The 20,968-nt window shown below is 43.5% G+C and overlaps 2 non-coding genes across 2 annotated transcripts; one reads left to right on the top strand and one right to left on the bottom strand.

Annotated features, from left to right (window-relative positions):
- Positions 1–5,352: 5,352 nt before the first annotated feature.
- On the bottom strand, positions 5,353–5,459 carry LOC126019656 (U6 spliceosomal RNA). The gene has a single exon (XR_007499287.1). It is a non-coding gene; the product is annotated as a U6 spliceosomal RNA (small nuclear RNA).
- A 4,876-nt stretch (positions 5,460–10,335) lies between these two features.
- Positions 10,336–10,442, top strand: LOC126019694 (U6 spliceosomal RNA). The gene has a single exon (XR_007499323.1). It is a non-coding gene; the product is annotated as a U6 spliceosomal RNA (small nuclear RNA).
- Positions 10,443–20,968: the final 10,526 nt, after the last annotated feature.

A 20,968-nucleotide genomic window follows, 5' to 3' on the forward strand; every position in this document is an offset into this window, starting at 1 on the left:
CACACACACACACACACACACACACACAAATAGGGTAATGATAATAGATTTTTAGCTCTGAAATATCCCTTCTTATGCTTATAATAAATAGCAAAAGCAGGGGACGGAGAGATAGCATGGAGGTAAGGTATTTGCCTTGCATACAGAAAGTCGGTGGTTCGAATCTCGGCATCCCATGTGATCTCCTGAGCCTGCCAGGAGCGATTTCTGAGCATAGAGCCAAGAATAACCCCTGAGCACTGCCGGATGTGACCCAAAAACAAACAAATAAATAAATATCAAAAGCAAACTCAAATCTCTGAAGTCTCCCCATTGACAGCTCTAGATCTCAACATTTAAAGTTGGATCACAAGCAATTTTACTGAAGAACCAGCAATGAAGTAAACCTTTCCCCCAAAGAAGGCTAAATACACAATCACACTGATCTTTACTTCAGCCATTCATTTCTCCTTAACTTAATTCATTTATCTTATACTTAGCCTTGTACTACATAGTCTTAAGAGAGCAGTTTTCGTATTTTATTTGTATCTCGAGCATTTGTCACAGATCATGAAATGAAAAGAGGCTCTAAGAAATGTTGATTTAATTGTGTTAATATTTAGATTGTGTTAATATTTACATGTAATTATGAAATTTTTAATTTCCCCAATTTTTATATCACACATAAAGCAGTATGGAGGAACTTTGATTTTCTGTATTAATATTCATAAGCCAGCCTTCTTTAAAACCAAAAAGAAAAAAAGAGAAAGAGAGACCTGCTCATGTCCTCTGCATAACCACATCAGAGAAAGCCTTAGGGATCAAGAGAGAATAAAGGGAAGTCCTTTGAATGAGCATATTTGATCTCAGGTTAAATTTCCTTTAAAGTAATAATTCTATGGTACCTATTATAAAAAGTTTCCCAAGGGTGCCAAATAGCTTTCATTTACGGCATAAGTGAAAGTATATGCATTAAGCTACCTCAAATTGAAATGATTTTAATGTCAGTGGGAATTTTCTGCTTCCATTTTTGGGTATGGTTTTGGCACAAAGAACATCATTCTTAAGGAGAGGGAAACAAAAGGCCAGAAAAGGGAGAGGATTGGCTGCCTAGGAAAACCAGGAGGGATGGTGTGACCCCAAGCTTGTTCTTTACCTGACTTTTTTTTTTCCCCCTGATAGTCAGATGCTGCCTTAGTTCCTACCTGACTTTTTTTTTTTTTTTTAACAAGACTGAGGTAAGTGAGTGGAGATTGCTTAACTCTGGAGAGAGGGAAAAAGGATGATGAAAGAGGCTGCAAGAAGGAAGCTCAAGTGGTTACTGAGAACACAGAGACAGGTGTAAAGGGAGGGAAAGAGAACAAAGAACAACCCACCAGGCAGCAAGGACAGAAACTCTAGAAAGAATTTTTCTAAGGGGCCAGAGTAATAGCATGGAGGTAGGGCGTTTGCCTCGCATATTGAAGGACGGTGGTTCAAATCTCGGCATCCCATATGGTCCCCCGAGCCTGCCAGGAGCGATTTAACCCCTGAGCGCTGCCGGGTGTGACCCAAAAGCCAAAAAAAAAAAAAAGAATTTTTCTAAAGAGAATTCCAGAACCAGAAAGCAGATGGAGCCAGTCCAGGCCCCAGCACAGGGACACTGGGCCCCCAGCAAGATTGTTTTGTCTACCCTCCTCCCACCCCTTGTAGGTTTGCACTAAACCATAGCTTTCACCATCACTCAAAAAGTTTTGTTGTTGTTGTTGTTGCTAGTATTTGTCTCTGATTTTATGCTACATGGCCAGTGCTCAGGGCTTACTTGTGGTTCTGCATTCAAGGACCACTCTGGTGGTTCTCAGGGGACATATGGGATACAAGGGATCAAACTGGGTTACGGAGAGTGCCTTATACTCTGCTCAGTTTCTCTGGCACCAAGGTATTAATAGCTCAGGTGTTTTGTTTGTTTGTTTGTTTGTTTGCAAGGCAAACACCACTGTGCTATCTCTCCGGGCCCTCAGGTGTTTTTTTGTATTGGTTTAGTTTGGTTTGGTTTTGGTTTGGGGACCACACTCAGCTGTGCTTAGGGCTTATCCTGGGTCTGCACTCAAGGATCAGTCCTGGTGTAGCCTAGGGGACCATATGAAGTGACAAGTATTGAATGAGAGTTTGCAATATGCAAGGCAAGTGTCCTACCCACTGTACTACCTTTTCCAAGAACTTATTTTGAACTAGAAAGAATTCCCTGTGTTGTTACTACCCGAAACTCAAAAATCTCATATCTACCAGGAAGCAAAAACAAAATAAACAACAACCAAATAAAAAAACAAACCCGAGCCCAGAGAGATAGCACAGCGGCGTTTGCCGTGCAAGCAGCCGATCCAGGACCAAAGGTGGTTGGTTCAAATCCCGGTGTCCCATATGGTCCCCCGTGCCTGCCAGGAGACAGACAGCCAGGAGTAACCCCTGAGCACCGCCGGTGTGGCCCAAAAACAAACAAACAACAAAAACAAACAAACAAAAACAAAAAACAAAAAAACCCCAGAATTTGCTCTAGCAAACTTCTTATAGTCTAAAGTGTAATTATTCTGCCTAGCAACCTAGGATTAAAAGATGAAAGTGTGGGCCCGGAGAGATAGCACAGCGGTGTTTGCCTTGCAAGCAGCCAAACCAGGACCAAAGGTGGTTGGTTCGAATCCCGGTGTCCCATATGGTCCCCCGTGCCTGCCAGGAGCTATTTCTGAGCAGACAGCCAGGAGTAAACCCTGAGCACCGCCAGGTGTGGCCCAAAAACCAAAAAAAAAAAAAAAAAAAAAAAAAAAGATGAAAGTGTGGGACTGGAGAGATAGCATGGAGGTAAGGCATTTGCCTTGCATGCAGAAGGACAGTGGTTAGAATCCCGGCATCCCGTATGGTCCCCCAAGTCTGCCAGGAGCGATTTCTGAGTGTAGAGCCAGGAGTAACCCCTGAGTGCTGCCGGGTGTGATAAAACAAACAAACAAACAAACAAACAAAAACAGATGAAAGTGCCAGTTTTACAAAATCATGATGTAGAGATAGATTTGTTTTAGTTTTAGGGCCACACCTGAAGTTACCCCTGACTCTGTGCTCAGGAATCACTCCTGGCAGTGTTCAGGGGTTCATATGGGTTATCTGTGATCAAAGCAAGCACAACGCCTGTTATACTATTATGCTGGCCCCTACTGATGCAGATTTTGAAACGAACTCCTCATAATACAGTAATACTTCCTTGATATGTTGCAGGAGGAACTTCTAATCTCCCTGACTGCTTCATTCTTAAAATGAAAAAAAATTTTTTGTTTTGTTTTGTTTTTGAGTCACACCTGGCAGCATTCAGGGGTTACTCCTCGCTCTGTGCTTAAAAATCGCCTCTTGCAGGCACGGGAGACCTTATGGGATGCCGGGATTCAAACCAGAGTCTGTCGTGTGTTCGCTGTGTGCAAGGCAAGCGCCCAACCACTGTGCTATCTCTCTAGCTCCTGAAATTAAAAATTTTTAATTAAAAATGTCCACATTTTTACCTCCATGTCTATTGCCCAAAATATAATCATCGCCTCTCTCTCACCTTCCTATTGGACTGTCCTAATTAACCTATCATCTCTTTTTTTTTTTTTTTTTTTTTTTTTTTTTTTGGTTTTTTGGGTCACATCCGGCGGTGCTCAGGGGTTACTCCTGGCTGTCTGCTCAGAAATAGCTCCTGGCAGGCTCAGGGGACCATATGGGACACCGGGATTCGAACCAACCACCTTTGGTCCTGGATCGGCTGCTTGCAAGGCAAACACCGCTGTGCTATCTCTCCGGGCCCTAACCTATCATCTCTTAGTCTCATCCCCATTCCAATTTATTACCAAAAGCAGTCTTCCTGGAGCACAGATTAAAGAAACAGGAAAGAGGGGATGGATCAAGTAGAATAGTACACAACTGATATGTGCAAGGTCTTAAGTACCACCTCTGGCACCACAAGGACTCCCAGCACTGCCATAGGAGGCCCTGGGGCCCCTATAAAAAAATAAACCAGAGGGTTGGAGTGATAGTGGAGTGGCTAGGGCACTTGCCTTCCATGCATCCAATCCAGGTTCAATACCCAGTATCCCATATGATCCCTGAGCCCACCAGGAGTGATCCTTGAGTACAGAGCCAGGAGTTAGCCCAGAGGACAGCTGGGTGTGGCATCAAAAAAAATAAATAGGGGCCGGAGAGATAGCATGGAGGTAGGGTGTTTGCCTTGCATGCAGAAGGACGGTGTTTCGAATCCTGGCATCCCATATGGTCCTCCGAGCCTGCCAGGAGTAGCCCCTGAGTGCTGCTGGGTGTGGCCCAAAACCCAAAAATACATAAATAAATTTTTAAAAATGGGGCTAGGGGGCGGGAATGAGAGATATCATGAAGGTAAGGCATTTGCCTTGCATGCAGAAGGACAGTGGTTGGAATCCCGGCATCCCATATGGTCCCCCGAGCCTGCCAGTAGCAATTTCTGAGCATAGAGCCAGGAGTAACCCCTGAGTGCTGCTGGATGTGACCCAAAAACCAAAAAAAAGGGGGGGCTGGAGAGATAGCACAGCGGTAGGGAGTTTGCCTTGCAAGCGGCTGACACAGGACCAATGGTGATTCGAATCCCGGCATCCCATATGGCCCCACATGCCTGCCAGAGCGATTTCTGAGCAGATAGCCAGGAGTAACCCCTGAACGCAGCCGGGTGTGGCCCAAACACCAAATAATTAATTAATTAATTAATTAAAAAGTAAAAATAAAAATAAAAACAAATCTAGGAGATTATGTAGAGGTTAAAGTTCATGCCTTGCATGTCCTAGGACCAGGTTCTTCCTCTACCACCAGAGCACTACCAGGTGCCAGCATCACATGCTAGGGCTCTCACATTAAACCACAAGTTCAGTAGGCTGAGTATTACCAGGAATGGCCTGAGCACTTCTTGAGAAGTTCCTCCAAAAAAATAAAATAAAATAAAACACACAAACACACATACCTTTCAGTAACTATAAACAACCACTAAATCTAACATCATTTAGAAGAAGAAGAAGAAGAAGATGAAGAAGAAGAAGAAGAAGAAGAAGAAGAAGAAGAAGAAGAAGAAGAAGAAGAAGAAGAAGAAGAAGAAGAAGAAGAAGAAGAAGGAGAAGAAGAAGGAGAAGAAGAAGGAGAAGAAGAAGAAGAGGAGGAAGAGGAAGAGGAGGAGGAGGAGGAGGAGGAGACAATGACAGGGCCATGGGTGTAGATCAAGGACATACAATATGTATAGATCTGAGTTTGAGCCTTAGAAGAGAACAGAAAATTAGTGTGATTTCTCTCAGTGGAAATGAGAATGAGAATGAGGACTTGATTAATACTCATACTTCTCTTTTTTTTCTATTTAAAAAAAATATGGAACGCTTCACGAATTTGCATATCATCCTTGTGCAGGGGTCATGCTAATCTTCTCTGTATAGTTCCAATTTTAGTATATGTGCTGCCAAAGCAAGCACAACCCCTAATACTTTCGAGAAGCCTGGCCTTTAAAGAGAGCTTGTCTCAACACAAGTCTACAAAAAACTTCAAGCAAGTGAGTCAGGTTTTTGACTAGACTTCCTCACATCAAAAGGCGGTGTCAGGAATTCCCAGCACTGGTTCTTGCACAGCATTTAGTAACCTGTCAGTTTCCGTAGGGAGGCAGTAATGAGTAATTCTTTGGGGGAACCTACTGATCTTTGCTTGCCAGTAGGCATCACCTTCACTTCATGTGCCACAACAAACCCCAAGTAGGCACATTCAGACCACTGGACCATATGCAGTTCTTAGAGCCAAGCCCAACATTTCCTGGCAACAGAGGAGGCAGTTACCGATAGGACAGAGGCTTTCAGAGCCTACAAGTAATGATTAAAATTCCTGATCTGGCTTCCTTCTGGGAGTTAGCCATGATGTAAACTCTATCCTGTGCTGACTTCCTTTTGCTCAGGCACAGATCCCTTACAAACCCCTTCCTGCAATAAATTTTGCCTGGAAAGAAAGTTAATGGATAAAGAAATAAGATTTCTAGGTCAGGGGATCATTAAAACTAGATTCCAATTTAATCTTCAGTTCTATGTAGGATCACCTGAATCACTGAATGTAGTGCTGGACACTAGCTGATGTGACTATAGAAACCCCCAGCATGGTGATTTCCTAGTGACTCCTTTGGTCCCTGGCTCTGCAGATTTCAAGCTGCACCACATCCTTAGGCCTTAGCATTGAGATGTTTTAGCAAGTAGACTACATACGGATCACTCAGAGTGGTTGGTTCCCAGGTACACTGAGCACTACTTGGAAATCTCCTTCCAAAAGTAATAAATTTACTATTTCAACCAATTCTGTTCCTTTCCCATTGCTTTTAATATTATAATAACTCTATTCAATGTATTTTCTCTCCCTATGGACTTTATTTACAGATGTGTTTCATATGATCACTATACTGTGACTCTTTATCTTAGCGTTCTTTCTGACTCAACATTGTTTCTCCCAACATCTCCAAAGCATCTCAGATTGGAGGCATCAGAAACCATGTGTGGATGAAGATAGGAGCTTGCTGAGGAATACCTTGGGTCTTCTTGTTTGTTGATCAAGAAATAAATGACTCTAGGGCTAGAGAGTACAGGTACAGTTGGGAAGGTGCTTGCCTCAAGCACGGCTGACCTTGGTTCACTCCTCCAAATTAACAAGGGTTACTGCTGAGCATAGAAATAGAGCCAAGGGCCCGGAGAGATAGCACAGTGACGTTTGCCTTGCAAGCAGCCGATCCAGCACCAAAGGTGGTTGGTTCGAATCCCGTTGTCCCATATGGTCCCCTGAGCCTGCCAGGAGCTATTTCTGAGCAGACAGTCAGGAGTAACCCCTGAGCACCGCCGGGTGTGCCCCCCACCAAAAAAAGAAATAGAGCCAAAAATAGCCCCTGAGTATGGAGTCCCCAAACACTACCTGACCTCTTTCCCCCAATTAGGTGATGATCCATAATCAGATTTTTTACAATCTCCCCTCCCTATCCCCAGCAATATCTATCCCCAAGGTAACTTGGATACCAAAAGTTACTTCTCTCATATAAAATAAATTCATGGAAGACCTCCCCTATCCTGATTCTCTGCCTAATTAGAATGGGTAGTATAGGACAAAGCCATTTGGACTTTGGAAAGCTAATAGCTAGGAAGAAGTTGGGGCCCTACACTCCCTCCTTCTCCTCCTCCTGTTCTCCCCACCACCACCCCCTGTTTGTTTTTGAGAAGGCTCTGATTATACTTCTACACTTGGTTAAAGCTTGCACTTGTTTCTTCAAAGGTCATTAACAATTCCAAGGCATTATGATTCTGAGTTTCTCATGATTATAAAACTCTAAAATCCTAAGACTGTAAAGCCCGAAGGGTCTTGTAATTCTTGTGGAACTGCTTTACAAAGGGAACATGAAGTTGTGAAACAGCGAGTTCTTAGCTTTCTCTCATCTACGTGCCCCACCTCCGAAGGGCTATTCACAAATTCCAAAGTGCTTTAAGTGTGTACTGGTGTACTGGGAACCTGAGAACAGGTTTACAGAGCTGGGATTACCGAAGTGAAAGAGGATTGAGGCTAGTGAATGGGGAGGGAACACTGAGACAATGGTGGAGAGTGCAGGGACCATGAGGGTCACTCTGATGGAGGGTGTGGTGTTAGAACATCATATGCACAAAACCCTGTCATTAGCAGCATTGTAAATCACGGTGCTCCAAATAAAAAAAATCAAAATTTGTAGAAGTCTGGGGGAAACAGACAATAAATATTAATTGGAGAACTATGCACATTCTGGAAAATTTATCCATTGAGTCCTTTATACTCGACATAATGAAAACGAAAAAAAAATAGCATATAATATAATAACAAGCAATACATAACCTCCTAGTGTCCCAGTTTTTTAAAAAAGGAATAACAGTAGCTAATCATGACTTTACGTGCTACATCACTTTTCTGTTCATGAGGCTTTCCCTAACTTCCCATGGGGCTATCTTATATGGGCGTATATGGGCGTACAATATAAAATATAAATATATTTTTATAAATTTGGATTAAAAAAATGCTTTCACTTCAACGTGTCTGGCCGCACCATACATCACCGATTTATCTGGGAATGGGGATGTAAAGATGAGTCATAGGAGGAGGAGCCAGCCTAGGATCTAGCCTGGAGCCCACTAGGCAGGGAGAGGGACGAGCACGAGCGCGGGGTGTGGCGTGATCATCTCCGCTGGAGTTCAACCCGGAAGCGCTGACGGTGGCATCCTACCGGGCAAAATCCAGCCGGAAACCTGGGACTAACGTGGCAGCGGCCGCAAGTCAGCAAACTCAGTCTGGCCGCGGTGCTCGCCTCTGCACGCCACGCCCCGGTGGCAGGCTAGTTCCCGCCCCTTCTCCATTCCCATTGGTCCGTTGAGCTTAAGCTCCGCCCCACAGAGGCGGTGTAGTCCCACCCCCTAGTTTGGCAGAAGCGGCCATGCTGAGTGTGGCCACACTCCCAGGGTGGGGTCGTGTGTCTTTTCAGGCCCTCTCTTCCCATTAAGGCCTTCTCCTTAGTGGTGGGCTATATAGAGACCACTGGACAGTGGGTTTTTTTTTAGGTGTACTTTAGAGAAGGGCGTTTGTGTGAAGTACTGAAGTCTCCCCCCAATGACTGCAGTTCCCTAGAGGCGAGGGGGTGGGGTAGGGGTTGTTTTAGAGGTGATGTCATCGTAAAACCTTTCCAAGGTCCTAATGCCCACGGTTATCATCTCAGACTTACTGAAAACCAGGGATCCTAAGGGATAAGATGACCATAGAACATGTTCTAACTGGGGAAGCTTTGAGAGTGTAAGGGGGAATAGTAGAAATAATTACTATTGCACTACAGAAGGACTGATCTGGCATTGGTAAGAGACCCTGCTTACAGATTCTAGTTAGAGAAATTAGCCCCCAAAATTGTGAGTAGTAAAGTGTACACAAGATTTTCTATTTGGAGAGAGAGTTAAGAATCAAGGCACTTACTTGCCTTGTACACAAGTAGCGACTTATCCCTGAGCACAGCTGGATATGGTTCAAAACAAAGGCTTTATTATTTAAAAAATATTTTTCTATTTTAACTATTTAAGCATACAATTTAGTGGCATCAATTACATTCAAATCGCTGGTCTATTTCCAACATTTCTCACCACCCTATTACCTCCTTCCATAAACCAGAGGTAATCTCTAATCTACTTTTGGTCTTTTTGAGTTGTCTGTCCTATATATTGCACATGAAATCATACAAAATTTGTCCTTGTATGCCTGGCTTGTTTCACTTAGCATAATGTCAAAATTCATGTTGTAGCACGTGTCAGTATTTCCATTTTATGACTGAATAACATTCAACTGTATGGAAGTAGGACAATTCATCTATTTATCATCTGATAGCGCGTGACTTGTTTTGGCTATTGTGAATGATGCTACAATGAATATTATCATACAAATATTCGTTGAAGTATCTATTTTAAAATTTTTCCCTTTTATTTATTTATTGGTTTTTGGGCCACACCTAGCTGCATTCAGGGGGTATTCATGGATCTGCACTCAGAAATCAGTCCTGGCAGGTTTAGAGGACCACATGAAATGCCAGAGATCAAACCCACGATGGCCGCATGCAAGGCAAGCACTCTACCTGCTGTGCTATCACATTGGCCCCTTTTGCCTCTAATTCTTTTGAATATATATGCCTAGAAGTAGAATTGGCAGGGTCATATGGATAATTCTGTGTTTCAATGTTTTGAGTAACTTTTACCCTGTTTTCCACAGACTGTATTACACTTCAAATAGCAGAATATGATGTTCCCAGTTTCTTTCTCCACATTCTTACCAGCATATATTTTCTATTTATTTATTTATTTATTTATTTATTTATTTATTTATTTATTTATTTATTTATTTTGGATTTTGAGTCACACCCAGCTGTGCTCAGGGCTCACTCCTGGCTCTGTGCTCAGAAGTAGCTCCTGGCAGGTACGGGGGATCATATGGGATGCCAGGATTTGAACTGGGGGTCTATCCTGTGTTGGCCACGTGCCAGGCAAGTGCCTTACCACTATACTATAGCTCTGGCCCTATTTTCAATTTTTTTATTGGGGGAGGGACCACACTGGCGGTGCTCAGAGGTTACTCCTGGCTATCTGCTCAGAAATAGCTCCTGGCAGGCATGGGGGACCATATGGGACAATGGGATTTGAACCAACCACCTTAGGTCCTGGGTCGGCTGCTTGCTGTGTTATCTCTCTGGCCCCATTTTATTGGAACATTTTCATAGACATCCTATCAGAATACTGGAGTCATTCATGTACTATTTGTGCTTATAAAAATAATTTAAGAGTGCTCGCTTCGGCAGCACATATACTAAAATTGGAACGATACAGAGAAGATTAGCATGGCCTCTGCGCAAGGATGACACACAAATTCGTGAAGCGTTCCATATTTAAAAAAAAATGATAATTTAAGAGGGGCCCGGTGGTGGCGCTAGAGGTAAGGTGCCTGCCTTGCCTGGGCTAGTCTTGGATGGACAGTGGTTCGATCCCCTGGCGTCCCATATGGTCCCCCAAGCCAGGAGCGACTTCTGAGTGCATAGCCAGGAGTAACCCCTGAGCGTCACCGGGTGTGGCCAAAAAATAATAATAATAATTTAAGAAAGATAATATGGGGCCGGAGAGATAGCATGGAGGTAGCGGGTTTGCCTTGCATGCAGAAGGATGGTAGTTCGAATCCCGGCATCCCATATGGTCCCCTGAGCCTACCAGGAATGATTTCTGAGCGTAGAGCCAGGAGTAACCCTGAGCGCCGCTGGGTGACCCAAAAACCAAAAAAAAAAAAAAAAAAAAAAAAAGAAAGAAAGAAAAGAAAGATAATACAGTTGTTTGATCCCTGACACCACATATGATCCCCTGATTCTCACCAGGGTTTGATCCCTGAGCAAAGATCCAGGTGTTGTGTGGGCCAAAAACAAAACTAAGAAATTTTTTTTTTTTTTGGTTTTTGGGCCACACCCGGCGGTGCTCAGGAGTTACTCCTGGCTGTCTGCTCAGAAGTAGCTCCTGGCAGGCACGGGGGACCATATGGGACACCGGGATTCGAACCAACCACCTTTGGTCCTGGATCGGCTGCTTGCAAGGCAAATGCCACTGTGCTATCTCTCCGGCCCCAAAATTAAGAAATTTTAAAAACTTAAGGAAATGAAAGGGAGGAAGGGCTAGAGTGATGTTACAAAGGATAGGACATTTACCATGCAAATTTGTTTTGTTTTGTTTTTGCCACACACACACACAAAGACACACAGCAAAGACCAGGAATTACATTAGTCTCTTTAAGGACCATTCCTAACAGGGTTCAGATGACCATATAGTATGTCAGAAGTTATATCACAGTTGGCTACATTCAAGGCAAGAACCCTATACTATACTATACTATACTATACTATACTATACTATACTATACTATACTATACTACACTATACTACACTACACTACACTACACTACACTACACTACACTACACTACACTACACTACACTACACTATTGTTTGGTCCTGACATGTTTACTTTAGAAAACATTTCTACTGCGCCCCAGCCACTGGATCCCACCAGCAGTGGAGGGAGGGGGTCCTAGAGGGCAGCAGGAAGGGCTAGGTCTGACTTGCTCTGGCCTGTGCATGGTCCTAGGGAAAGAGGAACACTCCCAAGGAAGAAGGGCATCTTTTGTTCTCCACTTGTTACCCTTCAAGGTTGGAAACTAAGGATTTTTTTAACTTTTTTTTTTTTTTAAATAAAACTGTAGGGGCCAGAGAGATAGTACAACGGTAGGGCATTTGCCTTACACACAGCACAGCCGATCTAGGACGGATGGTGGTTCAATTGCTGGCATCCCATATGGTCCCCAGTGCCTGCCAGGAGCGCTGAGCACTGAGCTGAGCACCACTGGGTGTGACTCAATGCCCCACCCCCCAAAATATCCCTATAAATTAAAAGCACACACATTTTGAGGGGCCCGAGCGATAAAACAGCAGGTAGGGCATTTGCCCTGTATATGGCTGGCTGAACTGGGTTTGATCCCAGCCATCCCATATGGTCTCCCTGAGCCTACCAGGAGTAATTTCTGAGTGCCTCTGGATGTGGCCTAAAAAGGCAAAACAGAACAAAACAAAAGACATTTCTATGCATTTTTGTGGATCTAGGGATTACAGGGAGCAGAGATTCCAGAATCATGTCCAGGCCTGTTGAGTTTATGTTGAGATTATGTAACTGGCAAGGTTATAAGGTAGGTGCTTTAAGCCACTGCACTCATTACTCCTTAGCCAACATTTTTAACATTATTTCATTGAACTCCACTAGAGTAAAACATTGAGGTAGAAGTAGGTCAAACTAAAGATAAAATTTATGAAGAATTTAGATATTAAAAAACAGGATGGGCCCGAAGAGATAGCACAGGGGTGTTTGCCTTGCAAGCAGCTGATCCAGGACCTAAGGTGGTTGGTTCGAATCCCGGTGTCCCATATGGTCCCCCGTGCCTGCCAGGAGCTATTTCTGAGCAGATAGCCAGGAGTGACCCCTGAGCACCGCCGGGTGTGGCCCAAAAACCAAAAAAAAAAAAAAAAAAACCAAAAAAAAAAAAAACAGGATACTGGGGCCGGAGAGATAGCATGGAGGTAAGGTGTTTGCCTTTCATGCAGAAGGTCATTGGTTTGAATCCCGGTATCCATATGGTTCCCCGAACCTGCCAGGAGCGATTTCTGAGCGTAGAGCCAGGAGTAACCCAGGAGTAACCCTGAGCGCTGCCGTGTGACCCAAAAACCATAAAAACAAACAAACAAACAAAAACAGAGTACTGGGGCCGGAGAGAGAGCACAGCAGCGTTTGCCTTGCAAGCAGCCGATCCAGGACCTAAGGTGGTTGGTTTGAATCCCCGTGTCCCATATGGTCCCCCGTGCCTGCCAGGAGCTATTTCTGAGCAGACAGCCAGGAGTAACCCCTGAGCACCGCCGGGTGTGGCCCCCCAAAACAAACAAACAAACAAAAAAGCCAACAGGATACTGAAATTATATGTAAGCACAGCTATTAGTATAATATTACTAGGTAGAAGGCCAGAAAGATAGCATGGCGGTAAGGCGTTCGCCTTGCATGCGGAAGGACAGTGTTTCAAATCCTGGCATCCCATATAGTCCCCCGAGCCTGCCAGGAGCGATTTCTGAGCGTAGAGCCAGGAGTAACCCCTGACCGCTGCAGGATGTAACCCCCCCCCCGCCCCCAAAAAAAGGGACCGGAGAGATAGCATAGAACATAGAGCCAGGAGTAAGCCCGCCAGGTGTGACCCAAAAACCAAACTGTCAGTCACTGCTTAGTTTTATTTCTTTGGATTGTGAGTATCGACTCCTTCCAAATATAGTCACTTATGGCATAGTAATGTCTCTATCAACAATATACTACATTTGGGAAGTAGTCCCAGAATATTGTCTAGATGTCGAGTAGGTTTTATCATTTAAATATATTGTGTAAATACACAAAGGTGAAGTTGCCTGACAATACATTTCTCAGAACAAACATTTCTCAGAAGTTATTGTTACATCACTACAAATACAGGAGATATAACTATATTTGTAGTTAAAGAACAGAGTCCTTGTGTAGTAAAGCTCTATCTTGGAATCACTATGACTTTTGCCTGTTCATTACTATCAAAGCATAAACATGTGGTATTGAACAGGAGAGCTCAATATTTTAACTCTTGTTGACCTCAGACAAAAGCTATTTAGATATATTAGAGGTAGAAAGATAATACAGTTGGTAAGTCATTTGTCTTTTGTGTGTGTGTGTGTGGTTTTTGGGTCACACCGGCAGTGCTCAGGGGTTATTCCTGGCTCCAGGCTCAGAAATCGCTCCTGCCAGGCACGGGGGACCATATGGGATGCTGGGATTCCAACTGATGACCTCCTGCATGAAAGGCAAGCGCCTTACCTCCATGCTATCTCTCCAGCCCCAAGTCATTTGTCTTGCCTGCAGCTGATCCAAGTCCAACCCTCAGAATCCCATCTGGTTCCCTGAGCACTTTCAGGAGTGATTTGTACTCAGGAATTCCTATTCACTCAGAACCCAAAGAAATCCCTGAGTATTTCCAGTGTTGCCCCCAAACAAACAAAAAAACATTAGATATTTTAGAGAAGGATGTAATTTATTTGTAAAACAGTGGTAAATGCAAGGCATGTGAGGGGTACTGTATCTTAATGATTTATGTTTGCAGCAACTTTTATTTTGCCTCTCAAAATAGAGCTCTGAATGTTAATATTCATGCTCAGTAGGCAGCAAGGTAAAATTTAGAAAATTAGACACTTAAATGTTCTTTTTTATTATAATTTCAAAATTGTTTTATCTTTTTTTTTTTTTTTTTTTTTGGTTTTTGGGCCACACCCAGTGACGCTCAGGGGTTACTCCTGGCTATGCGCTCAGAAGTCGCTCCTGGCTTGGGGGACCATATGGGACGCCGGGGGATCGAACCGCGGTCCGTCCTAGGCTAGCGCAGGCAAGGCAGGCACCTTACCTCTAGCGCCACCGCCCGGCCCCAAAATTGTTTTATCTTATTACTGACATTTAACTAATAACAATTTACTACACTTGAATTTTTGCCTTTTGTTAGGAATTAATAAATTTAATAACACCTATCAAATTCTTCAAAAGCAAAAAAAAAAACAAAACTTCCCTATCTAGGATCAAAGAAAAAGCACAGCAAATGAGGCGCTTGCCTTGTACCCAACTGACCCAAGTTTGATCCTCAGTGCCACATAAAGATCCTGAGCACACCAGGAGTGGTTCTTGAACACAGAGTCAGGAATAAACCCAGTACAACATTGTGTGATTCAAAAACAAACAAATAAAATTTTTTTCTCCTGTATTTTCAGGTTATTTGGCTAGTTTTATAAATTTTTTTTTTTTTTTTTTTTGGTTTTTGGGCCACACCCAGCGGTGCTCAGGGGTTACTCCTGGCTGTCTGCTCAGAAATAGCTCCTGGCAGGCACGGGGGACCATATGGGACACCGGGATTCGAACCAACCACCTTAGGTTCTGGATTGGCTGCTTGCAAGGCAAGCACCACTGTGCTATCTCTCCGGGCCCGATACCTTGTATCTTAAATGCAACAACAGTTGCAAAGTAGACTTCTCAGAGCAGGCAGGACAGGTGATAGAATACAGTAATAGTGATTTATTATTTTTATATCTTTATTCGTTTTTGGACCATACATGGTAGTATTTGGGGGCTACTCCTAGAACTTTGCTTGGGAGGATACCATGTAATACTGTGAATGGAATTCAGAGTTCCCACGTGCAAAAGCATTTGCTTTAACTTTTTTTTTTTTTTTTTTTTTTGGTTTTTGGGCCACACCCAGCGGTGCTCAGGGGTTACTCCTGGCTGTCTGCTCAGAAATAGCTCCTGGCAGGCACGGGGGACCATATGGGACACCGGGATTCGAACCAACCACCTTTGGTCCTGGATCGGCTGCTTGCAAGGCAAACGCCGCTGTGCTATCTCTCCGGGCCCATACTTTTATAATTTTTTTAAATTTTATTTGTAGGCGGAAGGTTGAGCCACAGCCAGGTGTGCTCAGGGCTTATTCCTGTTTCTTCACTTAGGATCATTCCTGGCAGCCTCAGGGAACCAAATGGGATGCCAGGAATAAAAACAGTTTGAGAGGGGCCGGGCGGTGGCGCAAGAGGTAAGGTGCCTGCCTTGCCTGCGCTGGCCTTGGACGGACCGCGGTTCGATCCCCCGGCGTCCCATATGGTCCCCCAAGCCAGGAGCAACTTCTGAGCGCATAGCCAGGAGTAACCCCTGAGCGTTACCGGGTGTGGCCCAAAAACCAAAAAAAAAAAAAAAAAAAAAAAAAAAAAAACAGTTTGAGAGATAGCATGGTGGTAAGGCATTTGCCTATCATGCAGAAGGATGATGGTTCGAATCCCAGCATCCCATATGGTCCCCGGAGCCTGCCAGGAGCGATTTCTGAGTATAGAGCCAGGAGTAACCCCTGAGTACTGTGGGATGTGACCCAAAAACAAAACAAAAAAATAAGACTAGGATGGATGCAAATATATTTCAATATTTTTGGAAGTTATCCAGTGTTGCAGAGAGGAACCATAAAACTTTCTATGATTCCATATCATTTTTCTTATTCTGGTCAAATAAATGAACATTAGCTAGAGTATTCATGATAAAAACAGATAAACAAACCCATGTTTCAATTACATATACATGGAGAATCTACCTACAGGTGGATTCCAAAATATCCTTCCTTGATCTAAGGAATGGAGTAGGGTCTTCACGATGAAGGGACTCATCTCTCCAGATGAGGAGAGATGACTAAATCCATATGTTCTTTATTCAGATTATTTTTATGCCCTAGAGACAGATTTCTACAAAAGAAAGCTCATTACATTTATTCAAAAGGACATATGTGGGGCTAGGGTGATTTGCCTTGCACATAGCCAACCTGAGTTCCATCCCAGGCATTCCTTTTGGTCTCCTAAACCCACCAGGAGTCATTTTTGAGCACAGAACCAGGAGTAATCCCTGAGTGCTGCCAGCTGTGGCCCCCAAACCAAAATAAATAAATAAATAAAGGCACATGTATGTAATTATTCATTACAGCATTTGTACAATAGCTAAGATATGGTATCAACCTAGATATCCATCAATAGATAAGTGGATCATGAAGATGTGGTATATATTCACAATGGAATATTACATATTTGTAAGAACCAATGAAATCATGCAATTTTCTACAATATGGAACTAGATGATATTATATTAAGTGAAGTAAGCTAGAAGAAGGACAAACACAAAGGAATCTTGCATATGTGGCATTTAAGCAAGTAGACAGGGAATACAATGCCTTTTTATTTATTTCTTTGTTTTTGTTTTGGGGCCACACTTGTAGTGCTTGGGGCTTACATCTGCCTGTGCACTCAATGATCATTCCTGGAAGTGCTCAGGGGACCATATGGGGTACCAGGGAATGAACCCGGGTCAGCTATGTGCAAAGCAAATAACTTACCTGCTATACTATCACTTTGGCCTCTGGTACATCAGTGGTATAAAGCAAGGGAATAGCTGAATATCCAAACATCATAGTCAACAGTACTGAATCATGAGACCCAAACTTTACAGTCAAATAAAAAAAGTTCCCTGTATGGGCCGGAGAGATAGCATGAAGGTAAAGCATTTGCCTTGCATGCAGAAGGTTGGTGGTTCGAATCCTGACATCACATATGGTCCCCTGAGCCTGCCAGGAGCGATTTCTGAGCATAGAGCCAAGAGTAACCCCTGAGCATTACCAGGTGTGACCCAAAAACCAAAAATAAAAATGTACCTGTCAAGATGCAGCCCTACTGGAGGCCGGAAGGGTTATTAATGGATGTGTGGGGGAGAAAATCTGGGTTCAGTGTAGAAGGAAAGTAACATTGGTGATAGGATTGATGTTGGAACATTGTAAGTCTAAAACTCAACTTTGAATAAGTTTGTAAATCATGATGCTTTACTAAAATAATTTTTTAAAGCTTATTACTGGGGGCCAGAGAAAGAGAAGAGAACAGTGAACAGGGCACTTGCCTTGAATGTGGCCAACCCAGGTTCCACTCCCAGCACCCCATATAATTCTGAGCTCTCCAGGAGTGATTTTCCAAGTAGATTCAGGAGTAAATGCTGAGTTCTGCCAGATGTGGCCCTCCCCCCAAAACAAAACAAAAAACAAACAAAATAACAAAGTTATTACTAATAACTTACCTGGCAAGAATTTTAATTCTGTATAATACCCCCATTAAAAATTTTAGTTTTAGGGGCTGGAGTAATGGCATTAGAGGTAAGGCATCTACCTTGCAAGCACTAGCCTAGGACAGACCTTGGTTCAATCCCCTGGCCTCCCATATGGCCCCCCAAGCCAGGAACAATTTCTGAGTGCATAGCCAGGAGTAACCCCTGAGCATCAAATGGGTGTGGCCAAAAAGAAACCAAAAAAAAAAACAACCAAAAAATCAAAAAAACAAAAAAAATTAGTTTTAATTTTATAATCATAAACAATTCTAAAATCTAGCTGGAATTGGATGGGGGTAGGAAATTATGAGACCCTCTGAACTTCAGGGAGAGCCCAAGGATTCTAGGACATGTCGATCACAGTGGGGCAAAGAGCTGTGTCCTGAACTTCAGAAGGAAGGTCTGGTGTTACAAGATACTTTGTATTGATTAGACTTGTCCATAGTTAGAAATCTTTTTTTTTTTTTTTTTTTTTTTTTGGTTTTTGGGCCACACCCGGTAACGCTCAGGGGTTACTCCTGGCTATGTGCTCAGAAGTTGCTCCTGGCTTGGGGGACCATATGGGACACTGGGGGATCGAACCGCGGTCCGTCCAAGACTAGCGCAGGCAAGGCAGGCACCTTACCTTTAGCGCCACTGCCCGGCCCCTAGAAATCTTTTTTTATTGTTAAATTATCTTTATTTAAACACCGTGATTACAAACATGATTGCAGTTGTATGATTACAGTCATGTAAAGAACACCCCCCTTCACCAGTGCAAGATTCCCAGATCTCCCTCCTCCCCACCCCACCCACACCTATACTCGAGACAGGCTTTCTACTTCCTTCATTCATCCACATTGTCATGATATTTCTCAGTGTAGTTATTTCTCTAACTGCACTCATCACTCTATGTGGTGAGCTTCATGTCATGAGCTGCACCTTCCAGCCCTCATCTCTCTTGTCTCTGAGATACTGCTAAAAATGTCTTTAATTTTTCTTAAAACCCATAGTGAGTGAAACTATGCTGTGTCTTTCTCTCTCCCTCTGACTTATTTCACTCAGCATAATAGATTCCATGTACATTCCATGTATAGAAAAATGTCATGACTTCATCTCTCCTGACGGCTGCATAGTATTCCATTGTGTATATGTACCACAGTTTCTTTTTTCTTTTTTTTTTGTTTGTTTGTTTTTTGTTTTTTGGGTCACACCGGGCAGTGCTCAGGGGTTACTCCTGGCTCTAGTCTATTCTCAGAAATCGCTCCTGGCAGGCTCGGGGGACCATATGGGATGCCGGGATTCGAACCGATGACCTTCTGCATGAAGGTCATAAGGCAAACACCTTACCTCCATGCTATCTCTGGCCCCATGTATCACAGTTTCTTTAGCCACTCATCTGTTAAAGGGCATCTTGGTTGTTTCCAGTGTCTGGCTATTGTAAATAGCACAATTGGAAATCTGTCTTCTTGCTGTTCTTGCTGTTCTGGACCCATAGCTCTGAGTGGCTTCACAGTATTCATGACCTCTTTCACCTTGCTCTAAACCATCCAGTCTTGACAGTGCAGATGAAGAACTGGAAACCATTTTTTTGTTTGTTTGTTTTTTGGTTTTTGGGCCACACCCAGTGACGCTCAGGGGTATGCCTGGCTATGCATTCAGAAATCGCTCCTGGCTTGGGGGATCATATGGGATGCTGGGGGAATCGAACCGTGTTCCTTCCTAGGCTAGTGTAGGCAAGGCAGACAACTTACCCCTTGCACCACCGCTCCAGCCCCTAGAAACCAGTTGTATTGAATCCAGTACTTGTCATGGACAAGCTGCCAGAACTCGTATGCTTCTGGGTGAAATTCTCGTTATCAAACTTCTCTCTATAAGTGGATTTGCCACCAGTTCCTGGCACATAAATACTAGGATGATTCTGTGAAAGCAGGAACCTTTGTAGTCAAATCCTTTCTCCCCAATGCTGAGAATATGAACATTTTCTTTTGTCTTTGGAAATTTGTCTGCAAATACCTCAAAGCAGATGTGGCTCACAGGCTTGCCAGTGACAAAGATGTAGAAGTATATGGTAGAATTGACCACAGCTGCACAACACAGGATATCAGTGGTGGTGAGATCTGCAAAGCTAATACTTTCATTTTTCATTCCTCTAGAATCTAGATAGTTTGGGGATTGGTAAAAAAATTTTTTTTCACCAGCCTGCTGGGCTTCTGTGAACAGACTGGTGAACTAATTAACATGCCAACGTGATACATTTAGGGAAGGTCTGCTCAGAAGGTCTGGGTCTGATTCTGGTTCTGCACTTTCACTGGTAATCATGTAGAAATTAGAGCTAGGAGAAAAGAATAGGATTAGGGACCCATCCCTGGCATACTTGGGCCTCACCTTTCATTTTCAGGCAACACATAACCCCTCTGACACACTGGGAGTGTCCCTGGTGGCCTCTAATCTTATCAGATCTAGGAGTGACCCCTGGGCTTCTGCTTGGGAGATGAAACAAATAGACAAAACCTAACAGTAGAAAGACAATAGAGCGTATTTAAAATCAATCCAGGGGATTTAGAATACAGGGATTTAGAATCAATACAGGGATTTAGAATACTTGCCTTATAAGTGCATGGCTACAGGTTCAAATCTCCTGTTCCACATGCATGAGTTTCAGTCAGGCCACTCTGCTGTCTGTGAATCCCCAATTCCAGCTATTTCTAGATGCACTGCCACCAGGTGTGTGTGGGATCACCACCACCTCCTGTGAGCACCACCTGCTAAAGATGCATGTGCCAAAAAGTATGAATTCTGATAAGTACAATGTGCAGCCTCCAGTGAGCACCACATTAAGTGGGAGCCAGCAGTGAGTATGTGTGCAAGCTCTACAGTCAAAGGAGGGCAACCACACATCAGCAATAACAACAAGGCCACAGGGATAGAAAAACTTAAAAGAAATTACTAAGAGGTTTGGGGTTGTGGCTTAAATGGTAGAATGCAGGGGCCAGATCAATAGCATATCAGGTAGGGCATTTGCCTTGCATGCAGTAGACCTGGGTTCAATCACTGGCATCCCATATGGTCGCTGGAGCCTGCCAGGAGTGGTTTCTGAGCACAAAAAAAAATTTTTTTGGACTGCACCCGATGGTTACCTGGCAGTCTCGGGGGACCATATGGGATGCCGGGGATCGAACCTGTA

The sequence above is a fragment of the Suncus etruscus genome, chromosome 9 (assembly GCF_024139225.1).
Source record: "Suncus etruscus isolate mSunEtr1 chromosome 9, mSunEtr1.pri.cur, whole genome shotgun sequence".
NCBI classification, from domain to species: domain Eukaryota; kingdom Metazoa; phylum Chordata; class Mammalia; order Eulipotyphla; family Soricidae; genus Suncus; species Suncus etruscus.